Source organism: Muscardinus avellanarius (assembly GCF_963383645.1).
Source record: "Muscardinus avellanarius genome assembly, chromosome: 6".
Lineage (NCBI taxonomy): Eukaryota > Metazoa > Chordata > Mammalia > Rodentia > Gliridae > Muscardinus > Muscardinus avellanarius.
In genome coordinates this window covers 133,120,527-133,138,618 of record NC_137791.1, presented here as the reverse complement: position 1 = coordinate 133,138,618, position 18,092 = coordinate 133,120,527, and positions in this window count along the sequence as shown.

Below are 18,092 nucleotides of genomic sequence, written 5' to 3'. Positions count from 1 at the left end.
GCTCCGCAAACCTCATTGGAATCCAAATCGGACTAGGAATAAATAAATCATTTAAAGAAAGTAATAAAACCGGTAGCCTCATAGAATGGCTACTATGTTCCAGGCACTGTTAATAAGCATGTTAATTTGTTTAACATCTAATTATAATCCAACTCGATCCCTATTCGCACATGGAGAAACCAAGGCATAGAGACGTGATGTAAGTTGCTTATTGACAGGAAATGGCGAGGCTGAGATTTGGAATCCAGGCCAGATGGGTTCTTAAACACCGCACATGTTGCTTCTGTAGCGTGTACATCAACTACCCAAATCCAGACCTACCATCCATCTGCTCAGCTTCCTTTTTAAAATTTTAAACCAGAAATAGACTCCAAACAGTGGACTTACCCCTTTTATGTTTATTTTTATTGATGTTATATTTATCATTAACTATTCCGTTCCAGAGACTTTACCTGAACCATTTCCAGCAATGGTCCCAGTAAATCTGGGAGACGGCTGTACCAATCCCATTTTATTCAGAACCTGCAGGCAGTGAGGGGTTATAGATTCCATCCAAAGTCTCAAAGCCAGCAAGTGGCAAGTAGCAGAGATTGGATTTAAATTAAGGTTTTTATCAGACCCCAAAGTTTAGCTATGGAATTTCTTTCTCTTTTTATTACAAATTAAGATAGGGTAACAAATAACTTAGGACCCTTGCACAATTGTAAACCATCATCAAGTGGGAGGGGCAGTGCTAAGAGGAGCCAGCTGTACCAGTGGGTCCCCTGCTATGGGTCAGTTCTCTTTGGGCCTCTGTCTTCATTCTCAAGAGGCAGTTTCCCACACACTCTTCTCTCTCTAGTCCCTTCTGGCCAAGAGGTCTATTAAGTTGTGCTTCTGTGATGTTCCTTTGATTTTTACTATCTCTTACATTTGTGGTTATTATTTCAGAGTTGGTGTATCAGCATGGAGCAGATTGGGGTGTCCCCGGCACGAGTATGCATTTGAACACTCCCTGCTCTGGAAGATGAATTATGACTCAGAGCACTTGTGGGCTATTTTCTTCTTCAGCTGGCTCTCCTCTTCCCAGTAACTGCCTGCTTCTCGAATCCATCTTATGAGTTTATGATTTTGAAGTGATTTTAGGGTCACTGAGAAGGGCTATAACCTTGTCCTTGTGTCAAGGACAATGGTGCCTGGAAAGAACTGAAGTTGACCAGGGGCTCACCTGGGGAGGGAAGACTTAGGGAGCAATGGTCTATATGCTGGCCCAGTTATGATGGATTTATTTGTATAAGTGAAAGGGCTGCTGCACTTCCAAAGACCTAGTTTCCAGATACTGGATATGTGCATGCGCGCGCACATGTGTGTTTCTAAAAATGAGCAGCCTTTAAGAGATGTCAGGTTTTCTCCTAGGACAAAAAGCCAGTACCTGTATCTGGGCCACTCCTATGAACCAGACATTTCACCCTGTCACCTGGATGTCAGTTGTGATCCTATAACACTTAAGGTCTAGGGATGGCTGGCTAGATTCTGAAGCTTTTTCCATAATTTCTGCAAATCCCCAGAATCTTATTGACTCTCAAGGTCATAGCTGGCTCCAAAATACTGCTCTTCACTTTTGCTGATTTCAAATGAGGAACTCATCCTTTTCCTTGAGTCCACCCCTGGAGTCTTCCCACTTGCCTGATGAAATGAATGTCAAGCTTAGGCTGGGGCAGTCCTTTCTTCTCTCTCAGCTGGATCATCTGTTCTTCCTGTGACCTTGGCCCCTAGAATGAGACTTTTCACACTGCAAAAGAAGAAATCCTCTTTGTGTGATGAAAAGACATTGATGTCTTTATCACGTAGATTTGGAACCTGAATGCTGGGAAGACGAGCTGCTATTCTGATGTTTGAAGACCTATATCCCATGGCATATGCAGTCAGAATTTATCTCATTTACTCTCACCCCAAATACAGTGGGATACCAGAGATGAGTACTTGGGCTCTCCAGTGAGTAGAACTGTTTTTCAAAATGATATGTTCTAGACTGGATGTGGGTGCCTGTTAGTATGATCTTATTCAAACATAGATGCTTGGGAGACATCATGATGTTAAGATGGGTTGCATTGGAATAGGGTGAGCCCTTGTCCAATTACTGGTGTTCTTATAAAAAGAAGAGAAGACACACAGGGACACATAAGGACATCTCATTATATAAAGATAGAGGCAGAGATTAGAGCCATTTGTCTATAAGCCAAGGAACATCAAACTTTCTCACAGCTACTGGAAGCAAGAGAGTCTTAGAAGAGAGTTTCCAGAGCTTCTAAGAGTAAGCCAGGCTGATGACACCTCGGTACCTAGCTTCTGGCCTCCTGAGTACAACTGTAATACAGAGAATAAACTTCTATGATTTTATGCCACCCAACTTTTTTACTGCAGCCCCAGGAGGCTAAGATAAGCTCAAAAGCGTTATTATATTTGCCTGTGGGCACAATGAGGTCAGGATCCTGGTCAGGATGTGCTTAGTGATAAATTCTTATCTCAGAATTAAGCACAAGAGCCCTTCCCACTGGCCTATTCCCCTGATGTGGGATGTTGGCCCCCATCTCTAGCCAGCTATCAGCCACTGCATTTATGTTATACAGGAACAAATTTAACCTCCGAGAGGGAAATGCAATGAGTAGAGTGACAAGTCAACTTCAGATGGGGGCTAAATGGAATCTCACTTTCTTCTCTTTAAACTCTGTGCCTCTTTTAACAGTCTTTAAAAATATATCACAAAATTTGCCCATTCTTTGAAGATGCATTAAAGTACCGAAGTACAGGCTGGGGAGACCCTTTCCCTGACACAGCCCTTCTCCCCACCTCTTGACACCATAACCTCACTCAATTTCTGCTATTCACAGTTCATAAGTATCTTTCCGGATCCACCCCCCACATGCCACATAGCATGTGGACACACATCCTTATGATGTAGAGAATAAAATTTAGCAGTTTGTTTCAAAACATGGTAGATAAGAAATAAGCTTCTAGATCAGTGCATATGTTTGTGTCCTCACTCAAAAACAAACTGTTGAGATGCTATTCTCCAATATAGATTGACACTTTATTATATCATGGACTGGAGAAAGGGTGTTTGAGAAGTTTCCAGAGTCTGGGCATCACCAAAAATGATGAACAAAACCTGAAGACCGTGTGCCTCTGGAAGGAGACCCCAGGGGAGGGGAGAATTCTTTGGATCAAAGGGTTGGGGTATATTAAACTTTTAGGCAATTGCTTCATGTCATATTTTACAATTTGGTAACTATTCCCATTTATATAGATAAATTGTCATTTTCAACCATTCTGGAAATTTAAAAAATTTGGCTATAATAATTTTTTTCTCCAAGAATTATTCTCTGATTCATTCATTTTCTGTCTGTCTTTCTCTTTCTCTTCTCTTTCTCCTCTATGTAGCAACCAGTTTTTTTGGGGAAGAAAAATAACTTTGCAAATCTCTAACTAGAATATGTAGAACAAAACAAAGCATTGCCCTGTTTGATGAACCCGTCTTCCTTTCCTTGGGTTCTGAAGCCCAGCAATCATGTAGCTTGAGTTTTAATCCCAGCTCTGGCTCCTACAAATCGTGTGACTGTGGGAAGCCGTGGAGCCTCTCTGTGTTCTGTGTTTTGCTCTCTACAATGGGGTAGTGGTTGTGCCTCTCTCCTAGTGTTTTGTGAGGACTGAATGAAGTAGGAGGCATGATAAGCCCAGACACAGCCATGCTCAGAGGAAAGCTCAGGGATTTCTGTAGTTGCTATTTGCTGCCTTCAGGTCTGGTTTCCCCAGGCTCCTGGAGATCTCTGGTTCTCCATGGAAAATGATGCAGAAAAAAACCAGAGGAGTTAAGGTGGGGGGAGTTGTAGATTTACTCAGCACTTACAGGTGGCCTTCCATAGCCACAAATTCTATATCCCTGGATTCAACCAACCACAGACCAAAAATTAAAAAAATACAGTTGTCCCCTGCATGTTATGTTAAATTCACACAGGAAATGATGTGTGGGGACCCTGCTGAGGCCTTGCACCTGGATTTCTCTTCAATTCTGGCCTGCTGAGCATGTCTGGCTGGTTCACTTTTGGTATTCTGTGGAGTTAGTCCTACAGTGATGGCATCTGTATCAAACATCAATAGACTTTTCTCCTTGTCATTGTTTCCTGAACGATACACCCTACAACTATTTATACAACAATTACGTTCTATTAGGTATTATAAGTGATCAAAAGATGATGTAATGCATATGGAGGATGTACGTCGGTTTTAAGCAAATACTATGCTGTCGTATATAAGGGATGTCAGTGAATATAGATGTTTGCACCCCAGAGAGTCCTGGAACCAATCTCCTGTAGATACCAAGAGATGATGTTATTTATTTTCTCTGCATAGGTATTTTCTCCATGAAGAGACTGTGGGTCTCAGAGGTCAACAGAGGGAAAATAGAGGCAGGCGGCTTCGTGGAGGGTTGGGCAGGCAAGCTGAAGGCGCCTCTTCAGTCTGCATGTTCAGGTGGCACTGTGTTGTCAATAGGTCCTTTTTGCCTGTAATTATTGAGCAATGCTGCTTTTACTCTTTTTTGGTCTTCTACCATACTTTACTTATCTCTCCAACAAAAGAGTGATCCTAGGAGGCACAGTGACCCCATTCCCACTTGGATTAATTTACTCCTTCACTTAATGAACACCCTCGCTGGACCCTTTCTGGGCATGCATCGTACTGTAAGGTCTTATAGGTCCTGCCCTCCTAAATTGAATGTCTAGTGAAGTGGCGAGGTTAGACATATGGTAAACAAAGATGAATCAGAGGAGAATACCTTGAGTTCTGCCCTTGCTGTGTTTTATTCTCAGTTGTGGACATGCTGAGTAAGGGGGGTGGGTGCATTTCACTTTGAGGGTAGATAAGCAGGATGCAGAGGAGCCTGGATGGTTATGCCCAAGGCAGGGACAAATATCCTTCCCATGGGCTTTTGGAAACTCTAGAGGTTTCCAGGTGGGGCTTCAGGGACAGGGGGAATGATGATGGAGGTGGCAGGCAACCTTTTCTTTCTTGTGACTAGTAGCAAGTTTCTCGTCAGGCTTTGTTTGGGACATTGCTAGAAATCTATACTTGAATTTAATTTTCAGTCTTCACTCAAAATAAATGTGTTACCCAATATCATTTTCTAAAATTTATTTTTAGTCAACTAATGGACCTCCTTGTATATATTGTACACACCATTTTATTTTATATTTTTGCTGTTGGGGGCTGAACCCAGGAGCATTCTTCCCCTTTCAATTTATTTTGAAACAGCATCTTATTATGTTGTTGAGGGTCTCACTAAATGTCTGAGGTTGGCTTCAAATCTGCGACCCTTTTATCTCAGCCTCACAAGTACCGGGATTACATGAGTGCACTAGTACCTGGTCAAGATGATATTTTAAAGATGATACATGTTGTGGAATGGTTAAATTTAATACATTAACAAATGTATCAGTTGCCATAGTTATAAGTTTTTTGTGATAAGAATCCTTGTCATCAATCTCTTCATTTTCAAGGAACCATATCTCACCAATGACTATTGTCACCACCTTTATAATAGACCTCTAGAAGCTATTACTCTTATCTTTCCAATTGTAAATATATATCTTTTGACCAATACCTTCCCACTCCATCATAATTCTCATTATCTACCTTATACTTCCCTTGTAACCTTTTCAGTGATTCTACTCTTTAACTCTATGAGATCTACTTTTTTGATTCTATGCATAAGTGAGAGCACCAATATTTGTTTTTCTGTGCCTGGCTTCTTACACTTAACATATGTTCTCCAGGTTTATTTGTGTTGTAGCAAGTGACAGAATTTCATTGTTTTTACGTATAAATAATACTCCATTGTGTGTGTGTGTGTGTGTGTGTGTGTGTGTATGTGTGTGCGTGTGTGTGCGTGCGCCATTTTTAAAATAAATTCATCCATCGACTGGCATTTAGCATGAATTTACATCTCAGCTATTGTGAATCGTGCTGCAATAATCATGAGTATAAATCTGTTGCCAGCAGAATGATTTAAAAATGTCCTTTTTTTCCTGTTTAAGCATCAAGAGTTTTCTTCCACTGCTTATATCCAAGACCCCCAACCAAGAGGCATGCTAGGTGTCAATCAAACATTGCTCCAGCACATTAAACTGCATCAACTCTATCCAATAGGACTGTGACAGAGGTGACTTATCTCCATTGGAGAGGCTAAGAAACAGAGAGTGAGGAATTCAGTGAGAGGCTCCAGCTCGATGGAATCAGAATGCAAATGCACGTCCACTCGGTTCTCAATCTCTGCCTTCCCAAATATACCATCCTTTTATGTTTTCTACTTTAATTTAGGACTGCCTCTGGGTATAGAAAATTTTGACTAAAAAGGGAAAATAGGACTCCTAGCTTTAGGAGGATGAGATGCAAGGAAGGTTTAAGAAACTTGGCCCTGGCATAAGACAGGTGTGAGATTCCATGTGAAAAACCCCAGAGGCCAGGTACATGTGCCTCTGTACCACAGAGGGAACCACTGTGGGTGAGTACCCTCTCTCCCATCTTCTTGTCTCCCTTCTCCTTAAAGGATGTGCCATTTTCTTCATATCCGTGTTAATTTAAACTAACACATGAATGTCAAACTCATTCTCATTAATTTTAATTTCATAACATTTTCCTCCATCCTGCATAAAAGTTCTCTCAGAATGCTATAATCTGTTCAGCTCGGGTGCATTCATACTGATTATTTAACCTCAGCTAATTTTTTTGACGCCTTTCCTCCAAAGCTCCTATGTGCACGTTCTGCAGCAACAGCATTTCCAGTGCAGTAATCAAGATTTCTTGTGATATGACATCTTTTTCCATTGGGTCCACAGCTTTTCATTATTTTATCCCTTTTTTCTTTTAGTAGGTGGGAACTGAGGATTTAAATTGAACATCAGCAAGAAAGAAAAGCTTACATTCAGACTGGGAACAAATGTGCATGTCCCAGAGTATGTCATGTCTTTGGAGAACAATAAAACATACCCTGAATTAAAAAAAATATATGAACTGTGATCAAGGAGTGGGATACCAAATTTAGTCAGAAATATCAGTTTTTTTGGTTTTATTCCCTTTTAACCTTGGAGAAATCATTTAGGTTCTCTGAAAATAGAGTTTTTGTATTTTTTTTAAAGACAGATCAACTTATATAATCTACAAAAAAGATAACAGCATATAGTTTCACAGTTATGAAGATTAAATACATGCAAATTATTCGACCAAAGCCATATGGAAAAGCTGGGCTTTAGAGACATATATATCCACCATCAGAACTGTGTTAACTCCACAAGACCATAGTCAGGAAGATTCTTAGAAAGCCAGGGTGTGTCAATAGGGGGTATGGAGACTTCCTGGCCAGTGTGACCAGAAAACCTGAAAGACTAAGAACAGCCTCTGTCAAGCTGCCTAGGTTAGGGTAGTCTGTACCTACCAGTCCTTAGAAATGTCGATGTCCAAATGCCTATGCTGAGGGCATACTCTTTGCCTTTGGTTAAGCTGCCTATTGACCTGTCCATTCCCCACCCATCCATCTGTCCACCCATTCTCCATATACTGAGCTCTTTTGACATAGCAGGTACTATGTTGTGTATTAAAGGAGCAGTTCTGACTAAATTGACACTGTTTCTGTCTTCTTAAAATTTATAGTCTAGTAGAGTCTCAAGAATCTTTAATACAATAGTTGTATAAATATAAATTGTGTTGAATGCTATGGAGAAAAGGTAACTGTGGCTAAAAGACCCTGTAAATGAGGGTCTTAACTCCTGTTCCCTAAGAATGTGACATTTGACCTGAATGGTGGTGGGCACTAACCAGGGAAGGTAGAGGCGAGTAGGATTTCTGATAGTAGGATGTCCTATACAGATAATAGTAACCTGGATTTTCATTTTTCTATTGTTCCATGCTTCCCCCTGTCCCAACAGGAGCAAGACTTAAGAGGGTAGCAGTAAGGGACCAGTTGAGGGACAGTAAGGCCAACCCACTCACATGAAAGCAAGGTTGTGTGTAGCAGGGATTTAGTAGAAGGCGAGATGATCATCAAATTTACATTTTGAGACTGTTACCCAGACTTCACAGTGATGGATGGGGAGTGAAGTCACAGAGAGACCAGATCAGAGCCATGCACAGGTATTGGAATTGCTCTCATGGTCATGCCAGTAGATAACAGCCTGAGGCTGGTGCTCAAGGCCAACAAGAAGAGTCAGCAGAAGAGACTGATGAATGCTTTGGTTACCACTACAGTAGGAATGGTATGTGTCCTTAAAAGCTCATGTGTAGGCAGCTTGGCCTTAAGCATGGTGAAGTTGATAGGTGGTACCTTTAAAAGCTAAAGACTCTAAGAAGTCCTCAGACAATTGGGACTCACCCTGAGAAGGGATTGTTAGACACATTCTCTGCTTCCTGTTAGGGGTATCCACTCTCACCATGCCTTCTCACCATGATGTGACACAGCCCAGGAGGTACTCACTGGAGCTGAACAGAGGCTAGTGCCATGCCTCCAACTACCAGAATTGTGAGCTAAGTAAACCTTCTTTCTTTACAAAGTTAGCCTGCCTCAGCTATTTCATTGTGGTATTGCAAAGCAGACTAATGTACAGACAATGTTAGTTTCCTAGGGATTCCATAAAAAAAAGTTTCACAAAGTGGGTGACTTTAAATAAAAGAAATTTATTCTCATAGTCCTTAAGACTAGAAGCCCAAAACAAAAGTGTCAGCAGGGTGTGGTCTCTGAAATCTCTAAGGGAGGCTCTATGGCCTGCCTTTCTTTTAGCTTTTGGAATTGCCAAATAGCCTTGGGTTTCTTGGCTTTAGATGCAACCCTCCAACCTCTCTATCTGTCTTCACACAGTGTTCTTCCTGTGCATATCTGAGTCTGCATGGCTGTTTCCTATTGAATTAGCTTTAACCCAATGATCCCATCTTTATTTGACTGTACCTATAAAGTCCTATATACATTAAAATGTTCAATATTATTAGCAATCAGAGATAAAAATCAACACTATACTGAGATTCCACCTAACACCAATCAGAATGCCAATCATTAAGAAGCCAAATAACAATAAATGTTGGCAAGGATGTGGGGAAATAGGAACTCTTCTACATTGTTGGTGGGAGTTTGAAAACTAGTTCCATCACTATAAAGATCAGTGTGGAGATTCCTTAGAAAACCGGGATAAATCCACAATATAATCTGGCTATACCACACTTGGGTATCTTTCCAAAGAGGTTGAAACCACAGAAATACAGTAATAAATGCATACCCATGTTCATAGCAACACAATTCACGATAGCCAAATTATGAAACCAACCCAGGTGTCTATCAACAGATGAATGGATTACAAAATTATGAGAAATGCACACAGTAAATTTCTATTCAGAAATAAAGAACAAAATTATGTCATTTGTAAAAAAAAATGGAAGGACCTAGAGAACATTATGTTGAGTGAGACTAGCCAATCACAGAAAGTGAAGGGTCATATGTTTTCTCTAATACGCTTAAGCAAGGAAGCGATTGGGATACTAGAGGGATTCCAGATAATGGAAGAGAAACCTCAGAGGAGTCAGGGAGGAGGCCTGAGGGAAGGAGATGGGAAGAGTGAGATTTATTAATAGAATTACTACCATTGACTGTGTGTACATATGTGAAAATACCAACTTCAATCTCAGTGCTCTGTTTTGGGATGGGGAAGATGAAGAGGCAGGGAGAAACAAGTGCTGTGTGCATGTATGTCATTGTCAACATGATTTATATTATGATGTGAGACTATATGCGCTAATAAAAGTACATTATACAAATGATCCTCTATACAAACAGGTTCAAAGTCTCACACACTGGAGAATATGACCTCAACATATTGGGAGCTGGTTACTTTTTCAATTATAACATGGACATTACTCCTCTTGTACTCTGTAAAAATGTGCACAAGACACTTCCTCTCTGCTTCCTCTCCACTTCACCAGCCCCTGTGACTGCTGCCATGTACTGTGTGCCTGCCTTGCGCCCAAGTGCTAATGCTTTATGGACAGTATTCCCAGCTGTCCTCTGGGGAAGGTGTTTCTATATCGGTGGTAGATGGGGACATGGAAACTTGAAGAGAGTGAGAAAATCTCCAGTTCTGCAGAGCTGGGCGTCCCAGGTTGGCACTTGTCATTTGATTGTGTTCTGTTTTGTATTACCCAGGAGCGTGACCTCTGTATTTTTTATTCTCTATATCTCAGAAAGATGGAATCCTACTATATGCTCCCTGAGCCATCCGGGCCCCTCCTGCAAAGAGGAATCTGAGGTGATCACTGATGCATCCAGAGGGATCTAACCTAGGAGTCTTCAGGGGAACCAGTCAATGATCAGAGATTTCTCCTTTTATTAGGTTGTTCAACTAGCATAGTCTATAATTAGCTTTTGAGTAATGCCACTTGATGTCATGTTCTAATTGTTAAAAATTATGCAATCAAAATCTTCATTAAAATAAGTGTACTTCATTATTGGTGTAATTAGGTTTAAAAGACAGAGAAATTAGATCTGCTGTTTTTTCTTTCTCTCTCTGTATATATATATGTATATTTTTATATATGCATATTATATATGTATATAAAAAGATATAGATATATCTTTCTCTCTCATTTCTTTTTCTCTTTCTCCATCTGTCTCTAATTCTCTATTTCCTGTATATATGAGTTGTGTGTCTGTAAGGAGGTAAGGAAGGACACCCCCTATGTACACTGGAGAAACTGCAAGCCTGCTGAAGGCCTGATTTGAGGCCTCCAGCACTCTGAAAACACAAGTTTCTGTTGTTGAAGTCACTGACTTTGTGGCGATTTGCTTCAGCAGCCCTAGAAAGTGAACACACCACTGTCTACTACTACCATATTCATTTCCGCTCAATAAGAATACACATCTATTTGAGGGCAGGAAATCTGGGTGTGGTCTCCTTGGGTTTTCCCCAACATAGCACTCTGATATGGAGACATTTATTATACATTGCAGCAATAAAAGCATTGATATATAGTTGGTAATTAGCTTTAATTTGAAATCACTTCACAACAAATTAGAGATTTGTAACAACCACAGAAGAAGTGTGAAAAGGAGAAGTGAATAATTATATGCTATTTACCTCCCACTATTGTTCCCGCCTCATGATAGATTCCCTTTCCCATTAACTTCAAGTTCTCAGTCAATTATTTGGGTCAATTCATATTCTTTGGAAACATTTGCATCTTTATTCAAACCATTTAAGCTGCATCTGAAGGAATGAACAGATTAAAAAAAACCCGTTCAAATGACAATTTTTAAACTGCAAGTAAATAGGAAAATATTAAAAATAACTTGGATAATGGATTTAGGAGAATGTAATTTTATTTTAATTTACTGGCAAAGGGATAATTGTTCAATTATAAGAACACACAAAAGGAAAGATAATGTGGATGTTCACTAACAAACGTTTCATAGAGTACTTGTGTGTAGATTTTTCAGGGCTGAGTTTTGTGATGAAGTCCCTTATTTTACTGCATTTTTACTTTGACCATTTATTCAAAAGTAGTTCTTTGTTACTTAGGTTGAAAGCTGTTAGAGATAAAATGCCATGCAAGAAAAGAAAAAGAAAATCGTTCCTATCATATAAAGTAGTATTAGTTAAAAATGAGGAAAGGGGGATTAAATTATCAAAGCAATTGAAATGTGGAAATTTCAAACAAGGAATTAAATACATCGATTTTCCCCCCACTGTGTACATAATCAATCTTAGCTACTATAGACAGGATTACATATTACAAAAAAGCTGAAGAAGTAGATCAGAACATACCCAACTTGTATTAGAAACTTTTTAAGTTCCCAATATTGTTCATGAATCTTTCTCTTCAGTATGATCATGTTTCTCAGTTCTGACATTTTGCAAAGTTCAAACTGGGGTGGGGGGCTCAGTTGAATGAGCGTTGACTGCATATGCAAAATAGAAAGGTGATATCCGGACACTGCTTTCTTTTTTTTTTCCTAATAAGTCATTCCCAGATGGCGAGTTAGGCTCCAGAGACTGGAGTTTTCAAGTTGTGTTAATTTTTTCCATCTTACTTCCTGCTGATCGATACTGCTACCCAAAGCTGCTTTCTGCAATGAATACAATTTAGCTAATGAGGAAGCAGGCAACACTTCTGTTTGAATTATGGAGCATGTGCAGGGAAAGAGGACTCACCATATGTCACTTGGGTGAAAACGAGGGAAAGGACGAGTCATGCTGCTATTATTTTATTTTAGCCGGGATGGCTTAAGTTGCTGGCTTGGTAGATTTAGTGAGTTTTTGGGTGGGTGGATAAATAATCTTTTGTGAGTGGAGATTTCCAGCCAATAAAATGTCACCAGTCAGTGGTATTCGGGAAATGGGAGTCTGATTTCTGCTTGTTTCTTGGGTAACCTTGATAAAAGGAGGGCAGGCTTTTCTGAGCCTTACTTTTGACTAGATTTTAACCTTAACCTATAGCAAATTAAATAAATACTAGCATAGTTTCTAGAAGCTCAAGATTGCATTCGTAGAATGACCCTAGAGTCCCTTAAAGTGTCTGCCTGAAAACTCAGGGTTATTGAAAGAATATATTATTTGTTCCAGAAAACAAATGAGGATTGGGCCCTGACTCCCAGACAATTGGGGATGGTAGAAACCTTACTTCAATAAATACCACCTAATAAACCCAGGTCTTAATGAACCATGACCCCTTTCATGTTTTTAATATTTTTTAATTTTCCTGATATAATACATTTCTTTTTCTCCTCCCAATCTTTCCATTTATTCCTTTAAAATACCCAATCACCTCTGTACAGGTCAAAGGTGAATTCAGTTCACAGTGGTATAGTGGAGTTGTTCTTTTTCTACTGTAATAGTTATTCCTGATTAAATTCCATCTTCACTACTTGTCACTGGCTTTGTATGTCTTTGACTGAAGCCATGGTTTCCTTACATGGAAGAGGCCAACAGTCACCAATGTCCCTAGGACTCTAGTATTTTCCTTCAAATTTGTGATGGTAATTTAACATGATCAGACTATGGCATGCCTGGATACCTTGTAAAACATTGTTTTTGGGTGTGTCTGTGGGAGTCTTTCCAAGATACTAGCATTTGGGTTGGCAGATTGAATAAAAATGATTTACTCTCATCAATGTGGGTGGGCATTATCAAATCCATCCAGGGCTTGGATTAAAAAAAAAGATGGAAGAAAGAAAAAATTGACTTTCTCTGATGAGCTTGGATCCATCTTCTGTTCTTGGCCATCGGAGTCTTGGTTCTTAGGCCTTCAGATTCAAAGATTTGAACCATCAGCTCCCATGACTGCCAGGCCTTTTGACTCAGGCTGAATTATCCACAGATTTCTTGGGCCTCTATTTTTCAGATAGTAGATGTTAGAAGTTTTCAGATTCCATAATTACATGAGCCAATCTCTCAGAGCATAACTCTCTCCCTATATATTTCCATATCTAGTCTACTGGCTCTCTTCCTTCAGATCACTCTGACTAATAGAGATACATTAATTGTCAGGGGTGTCTGAAGCAATAATGGTGATTTCCACATTAAATTTGCTAGCCAACACCTGTTTTGTAGAACTCCTCCTACTCACTCAGCAGAGAGTTTGTACATATGAAACTTTCTCATCCAACTCTACTTTGTCCTTTTCCATTACCCCTATTGGATACATATTTCAACTTCTGCAATGTTTTACAAGGTAGGGAACAGAATCCATTGGGAGAGCTCAAATGTAGAATAAGACACTAGCTTTATTGCTTGGAAGTCAAATTAAGTGGAGGGCTCCCTCCTTACTCTACATAGAAAAATTCAGCATGCACGGAGGCTCATATTTCCATTGATATGATAAGAAACAGTAGAGCTATCCCTGGCGCCTCTCAGATATCCTCAGATCTCATCAGCTTGAGAATTAAAATCAAGCTGAAACATGTTTAATTAGATAACATTCTTTGTTGGTCAGGTGGTAAGGTACTCATATCCCCATACGTTACTTGTAAAATTCCAAAATGGTGTAATACCCATAGAGGGGAATTTGGCAATACTTTTCAAAAAAGTTCATGTGTACTTACTCTTTGACCTTATACTCACACTTATAGGTAAGTATCCAAAAATTAAATCAGGAATAATAATCTAAAGAAAATGTTATTATTTGGATATTAAATATCTCCTAAACGTCTTACATTAAAGGTTTGGTCACCACCCTGTGGTGCTTTCGCGAGATGGTGGAACTGCTAGGAGGTAGAGTCTAGCAAGAGGAACTTGGGCCTTTGGGGTGTGCCCCTGGATGGGATATTGGGACCCTGGCCCTCCCTCTCCCCTTTCTTTTTGGCCACCAGGAGGTGAGCAGCTCTCCTTCACACACACTTGTGCCATGATGTGTGGCACAACTCCAGCCTTGCCACAACTCTAAAACCATGTGACAATTGAGCATTATAACATCCCCTGAAGTATCCTCAGAGAAGAGTTGAGACTTGTCAGGACCTAGTTGATCTGCTGGACCAAAGAGTTCAGGCTGCAGGTACGGAAGAGAGGCTGGAAGAATTGCGGGTAAATCAGCTGTTCAACTCATAATTAAGAATGAACATGTAGGTTCAGCCTCCCAGAAATGAAGAATTGAGTCACGTCTCCTCGTCCTGCTGACATGTCACTATGGCCTGCTGGTTGGGTATTGAGGAGACAGATAAAGGGTTCCAGTCACATCCTAGGCCTAAATATAACAGAGGAAGTTTTAATTTTTTCCAACTATTGCTCCTTTAAGGAGTTTCCCCTCAGAAACAGGAGCTGAATGAAGGAAACATTTTCACTGAAAGTATGTACATATATGAGGTACCAATGCCAATCTCAATGTCATGTATGGGGAAGGCAGGGAGTGGGAAGGGAGCCAGGGGAAAGCTCACCAAGTGCTGAGTGCACACATGTCACTGTTAACTGTAAGCTACATTATGATGTGAGGCTACAATGCACCAGTAAAAAGAAGAAAAAACAAAACAAAAAACAGGAGCTACAGGACCACGAAGGGGCTGTCGGTAGTGTTGAAGTGTGTCTTTGTGGTGCAAGGAGAGAGCTACTCAAATCTACCTGCTTGGTCCTGTGATGTCCTCTCTCCTGCTTCTTTGTATATACTCAAAGAGCCCCTGGCTTTCACACCTGATTCCTGATTCATAACCTGTTACTCACCTCAGCTGTTCATTATCATTTTGCAGTACATCGGTAGCATTTTGTAATTGCTATCTCTTATGGAATGAATTATCCTCAAATTTATATGCTGAAATCCTAACAGCCTGTGTAGCTATAATTGAGGATAAGGCCTGTAAAGAGATAATGAAGATTAAATGAAGTCGTTAGGATGGGGTCCTAATGCAATAGCCCTAGTGTCCTTATGCAAAGAGGAAGAGATGCCAGAACTCACACACTCTCCACATGTTAAGAGAGGACAGGAACAGGGGGTGACACAGTGAACAGGTGACCATCTGTAAGCCCAGGAGAGAGGCTTTAGAAGAAACCAACTCTGGCCAGGTGTGGTGATGCACACTATGATCTCAGTACCTGGAAGCTTAAATAGGAGGGATGCAGATGAAAGGTCAGCCTCAGCAATTAAACGAGACCCTTTTAAGTAGAATGCTCCTGGATTCAATCTCCAGCACCTCCTACCCCATCCCAGTAAAAGCAGAAAGAAAGGAAGAAGGTAGGAAGAAAGAAAGGAAAGGAAAGGAGAGGAGAAACCAACTCTGCTGACACCAAGGGCAGTCTACTTCCAAGCTATACCCCCAGACCTTTTTAAGATGAAACAGGATATTGGTAAGTTGTTGAGGATCCCACTCAGTTGCTGAAGCTGGCCTTAAACCTGTGATTCTCCTATATTAGTCTTTTGAGTACTGGGATGACAGGCATGCACCACCACACCTGGCATATATATATATATATATATATATATATATATATATATATATATATATATATTTACTGTGGATGGAACTCTGAAGCATTCTGTCTCTGAGCTACACCAAAGCCCTTTTTTATTTTTTGAGATAAAGCCTTTCTAAGTTGCTGAAGCTGTCCTTGAACCTGAAATCTTTCTGTCTTAGCCTCCCACATACTGGGATTACAGCTGTTCACAAGCCTGTGCAGCTTGTCTTTTCCTTTTTATCAGGATGTTCACTTTTGGCACCCAGCCACCATGGAGGGAGGTACTCAGATCATGAGGGGAGATTACACAGAGATGTTCCAGTGGAGGGCCTCAGCTCAGGTCTTAGCTAGCAGTTCTCATCAACTGTTGGCAAATGAGCAATACTTTAAATTATTCTAGTCCCCTGATTTCCAATGTCCCCAGCTGAGGACATTGCAAAACAGAGGCAACCATCCCCCTATACCCTGTGTGAATTCCTGACCTGCAGAAACCCTGGGTTATAAATTCTTATTGATTTGGTTTGGGGATAATTTTTATGTACCAATAGATTAAAATAAATATTGAAACAAACATTTATAAAATATTAGAATCAATAAGAATTTAGTATGGTTACAAAATCAATATAAAATCAGTTATATTTCTATATAGTTACTACAAGGAGACAAATTTGGAACTTCACACTAGCATAAAAAATATAATTACCCAAGAATATATACAATGAAGTCATACAGGTTCCTCAAAGAGGCAATCACAAAACTATTCAAGTACACCATAGAGAAAACAAGAGGATATGCATTACGCTCACAGATTCAGAGAGCCAACGTGTGTAGATATCAGCTCTCTCCAAATTGATTCATTATGCTATGCTTTCCAAAATCACAATTACTTTGTGAGCTGATTCTGGAATTTGTAATGGAATTGCAAAGGCTGGGGATAGTCACCGCCCCGTAGAAGAACAAGCTGAATTCTTGCTGTCTAGATTTACAGCATTGGATGATTGATATAAGAACTGGGACATTAGTGAATAGGGCATAACAGTAAGCCTGGACACTCGCTTTCTGTTCCATACAAATATGGAACATTCAACTTGATAGGTATGGCACTTTAGCCAGTGGTGAGCTGAGGTTTTTCCATGAGTGTCACAGAGATAACTTGGTGTTTATGTTGAACAAAATAGGATTAAATCTCCCTGCACAGAAACCAGTCCTAAGTGAATTAAAACCTCTATGTGAAAGATTTAAAAAACAAGCAAAATAAAGCCAGGCGTGGTGGCGCACACTTGTAATCCCAGTACTAGGGAGGTTGAGACAGGAGGATTGGGAGTTTACAGCTAGCCTCAGCTACTTAGTGAGGCACCCTGCAACTTAGTGAGACCCTGTTTCAAAATAAAGACTAAAATAGAACTGGGCGTGTAGCTTGGTGGTATTCATAATAATAAGGTAGACAAAAACATTGATGGCATGCTTGCACAAAGTAGTAATATGGCAGTGGAGAATGAACCACAGTTGTATGAGTCAACACAAATGGCTGTACCTGGAGCACAGGAACCAAGCCACAGAGCACCTGCCCACTAAGACTCCATCACAGGCACAACTACCATGCTGCTGAAGGATCCGTACATGGCTGGTAGAAGCACTAGGATGGGATGGCCATCACCACGGAGAGAAGGCAGATGCCTTTCTAAACAACATGCAAGACTGTACCTCTCAGAAATACTTCCAGACCCGTTTCCTGAATTTCCAACTTTTATCTTGCATATTTATGTACTTTTCTGACATAAAATATAACTCACAATCTAAAGGGAAAATGATAATAGATTAAGTCCAAGAAGAATGTAGTTGGTATGTCATATGCATACCACAGAATCATACCATGGATTCAAATGCAGTGTCTCTCATTTGAATCAATGAAGTAGTTGCCTTTTTTATTACAGTCATCCCCCTTATCTTTTTTTTTTTTTTTTTTTTGCGGGTTTGGGGATGGAACCCAGGGGCATTTGACCGCTGAGGTATTTTTTTCTTTATTTCTTCTTCATTTTTTGAAACAGAGTCTCACTAAGTTGCCGAGGGCCTCACTAAGTAGCTGAGGCTGTCCATGAACTGTGATCCTCTGGTCTCAGCCTCATGAATGCTGGGATTACAAGC